The 4968-nt window shown below is 29.6% G+C and overlaps 1 protein-coding gene across 2 annotated transcripts in view; it reads right to left on the reverse strand.

Annotated features, from left to right (window-relative positions):
* Nucleotides 1-4968, reverse strand: part of LOC108693768 (disks large 1 tumor suppressor protein) — a 678647-nt gene that overhangs the window by 672274 nt on the left and 1405 nt on the right. The gene's annotated exons all lie outside the window — the stretch shown is intronic.

Raw genomic sequence — 4968 nt, forward strand, 5'->3', positions numbered from 1 at the left:
TTGCTTCGACAATGAATGTGTCTATTTTAGCGTTAACGCTGTTTACGCCCGAATGCTCTTCTGGATACATCCGTCGTTGGCCTACATACGCAGAAGTTCATAGCTGAAAAGAATCAATACATTACCTTTACCTCGTTTTCTCACAGCACGTGCTACGTACAATCGTTATTTCTCTATACGGCATGCATGTTCTTTCGAGTGCAATCGCGTCGCGCAAAAGACGCAGAAATTTGTAAACTCGAATGCGATACGATCCATACACTTGTAGGGAGACACAGCGAAATACGGCGAGAGGTTTCCTCCCCTTCCCAGCTGGGGACCAGAGCCCCACGAAATATCGATTTTTCGCACAAGACGCTTTTAACGCGTTGCTGCACCACGCTTACAAAACACGTGGTATCCAGGGATTAACCTCAGAATCGCACAACTTCACGCGACGTTATAAACGACACGCTACTCAAAGAATCTGGACGCTTTAGTCATGTACATCTTTCTTAGATGTACATCTTGCGCACAATGGAGAAACATTAAAAATATAAGAATATTAGAAATATAAGAAATATTAAAATTTCAATCTATCAAAAACCATCAGATATAACTTACTTCTGATAGATTAAAGTTTTAATATTTATTCCTATTTCTACAATATAATATCCTCCATTGTGCGCAAAGCTTTAGAGCCGCGACACAGACTTTTGTATAATGCATAGTGCATAAGAGAATTAATCAATCAAAGTTCTTTTTTTCCGTAAAGTAAAAGAAAAGGAAGGATTCAGATAGGTTGACTCTTTTATACGTTATGCTTTATGCAAAGATCTGTGTCGCAGCCCTAAAGTCACAGTAATCATAAACGTAATGTAGGTTTTCAACCAATCGCATTGCTCGATTCGGTCAATCATAACCGTAATAATCAAAACAAAAAAATCTTACTGTTATGGAAAGTGTGTGCGACTTTAGCTTTAACGAAAACAATTAACAATCTATATACATATCATAGGAGCAATAATAAGCCCCTTGAGTAAATAACATTTTGTTATTTTTAATTCTATCTGTGTCAAAATGTAAATCAATTTATTTCTGTGATTGGTTTCAAAATAAAAACTAAATAAATAATCTATATTAACGTATGTACTTAAATAATAAACTTAAATAATAAATTTGAATCAAATTATGTAATTGAATCAAAATATGTAAATCAATACATTTCTTTGAATATAATTGTTTAACTTCATTATTTTAATCAAATTAATGACATATTAGGTAAGAGCAGTGATAAACTATAGAAATGATAAAAAATAATTCAAATTGGATATAATTTGTGTGAATTTAACGATATACGTAAACAGCAACTCAGCGAAATACATCAAAATATCAAGTACAATAATATCAAGTACAATAATTAATAAAAAAAACCGTTATCTTTTTCATCTTACTAATTGGTTTAACGATAAGAAAATTATTGCAGAAACTACGTTAGATTTGGCAAAGACGAATCCTGAAGTTATTAAAAGCGGTCTCTCGTTTTCAATGCGGCTGGAGGCTCCACGAAGTCTCAAATTTCGCTTCCGATTTCTCTGAGAGATCTTAACTTAAAGAAACCCATCTCATTCTAGAACAATCAATTCTCCTTTCCTCTCCTCTCCTCGATAATTAAACATTGAATCGACGTTAAATATATTCCAGCGATTTTCATGGCCCCGCAATCGCCGTCGTTCACGCGACTTAAGCGAAAAGTTAAATTTAAACTGACAGGTTTAAATTCCATTTAAACTTTACACGTGAAACATCCTTTTAAACAAATACCCATACATCGTTGACTAAGCAATTCTAATTAAATGGCTAAAGTGAATTATGTTTGAACATTAAGCTCGAAATTCTGCAAAAATAGGATGGCCTCTTTTCGAGGAGAATCACTCGAACAAAACAACGCCAGCGGTGCTTTAGAAAGTTTGCAAGAAATGAAATGGTAAATCTAATAAGTTTCGCTGCCTTCGCCGTATATAACTTGCAAAATGCGTCAATTTAATTTCCGATAAGAATAAGCGAATAAATACATTTTGTGCTTTCAATGCGCCGACAGCAAAAAGTTTCATTAAAATGTTAAGACTATATAAAATCGTGTACTCGGATGACATACATCGAATGAAGAGGATATATAATGGAGAGGATTTGGATAGCAATTATCAACTTCTTCCCTAAGACCAAACATGAAAAAATGAAAATCTTTATTTAAAGTAATAGAAAATTTTTTCATTTTTCAAGTTTCCGTCTTATACACTGAAAAATGAGTCTGGATAATAATTACCAAATGTTGAATGAAATAACTCCAATCAAATGTTCAATTAAACGATAATTATTACTAAATAGTTGGTTTATTATTGTGTTTACTGTGTATTAGTGATTAGAGATACTAAATATTTATAAAAGATAATTTTTTTGCATGGAAAAAACGATTTTACTAAAAATTTAAATAGACTGAAAATAATTTTGTTGCATCATCAAAATAATTATATATAAAACTCAAACACAATGAGCTATAAAAAATTTTGACATTCTAATAGTAACCAGTTTTAATATAATTTTTATCGATGGTTCAACAAAATTATTCTCAAACCTAGCTAAATTTTTAAATACTTCAACAAAATTGTTCTTTTCTGTGGTTACATTAATCGAACATTTGAAATTATTTCGAGGGTAGCTATTACCGAATTCTTTTTTTCAATAATAGGAAAAAAATTACATGATCGCTATCCAATACTTACGTAATGAGATACTGTAATGTATAATGTCCATAGAAAAAATGATTTTACTGAATTATCTATAAAAATTTAGCTAGATGGAGATCTGAAAATAATTTGTTGAACCATTAAAATAATTACGTAGGAATTTCTAGCATGATAAATTGTACTGCAAAAAGTTTTAACACTCTAACAATCCTATATAATTATTTTGATAGTCCAACAAAATTATTTTCAGATCTGTATATTGTCTAACTAAATTTTTAGATACTTTAGCAAAACATCCTTTCTATATCGGAATTAATGTTATCTCACGATTAGTCATGCATAATAAACAGAGTGTTTTATTACACATATGTCGACAAGAGCAGTGACGACAACAAAATCTAAAATCTCTCGCGATTATGGAGCAAGGTTGACATTCTAAAGAGCACTCGCTAAAATATGCCGTCAACTGAGAATGCGATGAGAATTTCGAGAACAGAATACGTCTGATGGTGACCGAGCCCATGGCCGTGAGAGTTACACGTCGGTATTATCGCGGGCAAAGGAGCCTCGCTTAGAGCCGAAATTATTGCGTTTTCTTGGCTTCTGTTCAAACAACGAACGACAGCTTATATGCTGCGACGACGATGACGCGATTATTGCAACACGCCACCAGCCAACTGGCCCACATCACAGAGAATAGTGATCTCGTTGAGAAAACGAATTCCCGATATCGAACTTCCGTTATCATCCCTACGATTATACACAAAAATTGAACAGCTCGAAAATAATGCGATTAACTTTTTGTACAGCTTGCATGATCTCGTAAATAAAAAGTTAAGTTTGCATGGAAAGAACAATTTTGCTTAGGTATTTAAAAATTTAAATAAATACATCTGAAAATAATTTTGTTAGATCGTCAAAATAATTACGTAGATAAACTCAAGCACGATGAATAATGCTGCAAAAGATTTTGACATTTTAACAACCAGCTTGAGTATATTACATAGATAATTACTTTGACGATCCAATAAAATTATTTTCAAATTATATCAAGCTAAATATTTAAATTCTTCAGCAAAATCGTTCTTTCCGTATGAGGTGGGTTATATTGAAAAAAAAATTACTCATACATATTTCCTTGAATAGGATTAAGTAAACATTTACAGTAAATAAACATTTACTCAATGAAAAAGTGATAATCAAATTAATAATTAATCATCAATTATAAATCAGTAAATAAATATTTACTAAATGTAAACATATTACTAAATGTATTTCGAATAAATATATGTTTACATTTACTAAATATTTACTTAGAACCATTCAAATAGATATTCATTAAAATTTAATATTTTTTATACTTAATCCTGCAATTGTTAATAAATAGTTTTTACTTTTTTCTCATAAAATTCTTTCAATAAAAAGAAGATAATACAAGATAAACAAAATAGATTTATAATCTAAATATTTGCGATACGATCAAAATCGCCAATAAAGCTAATATTCATAAAGCCTGTAAAATCTTGAAGATGAAAATTAAGTTAAATGTACGATCAATAAGCTTTATTTAATTTGTAATGCATTTGCACTTATCAAATTATTCTCACTCTCGTCCTCACAAAATAATAAAAAGTTTATAAGATTAAAAATACAAAAACTCAGAATTAATTTTTGCGTCATACTTTAATCCTTACACGATAAGTCGTTTATATGTCCCAGGTTAATTTTTATCACTTTAATAAACATACAAAAATTATTAAGTGATTTTTACATTTATTTCAACATCTTCGGAAAATATTTACAAGGTTAGGGTATTTAAAATAACTATTATACAAATGTTATAATTAATTACTTGATGCTTTTAATAAAAAAAAAAGAAATGTGTGAGTAAAAAAGTAATCACTAGATGAAATGTTCCGCAGATTACATTCATTTGATTTCATATGATACAATTTATTTGATTTCATATGATTTCATCCAATCACAATTTTATTTTTCTTCATTACATATGAAGTCATTTGATAAAATAAACAATTTTATCTGATATTACACAATAATTTTTTGTGATTATATGTACTATAATTGAATTATATTATGGGGATTTCATAATGATTTCGAAAATACTGTCCCATGATTACATTAAAGGGTTACTTACAGGACACGAATGACCCAATCGTGTGTACTAAAAATTTAACTATTTATTATATATTATAAATTATATATATATATATATTTTTTTTTT

This window comes from Atta colombica, unplaced genomic scaffold (assembly GCF_001594045.1).
Source record: "Atta colombica isolate Treedump-2 unplaced genomic scaffold, Acol1.0 scaffold97, whole genome shotgun sequence".
Taxonomy (NCBI): domain Eukaryota; kingdom Metazoa; phylum Arthropoda; class Insecta; order Hymenoptera; family Formicidae; genus Atta; species Atta colombica.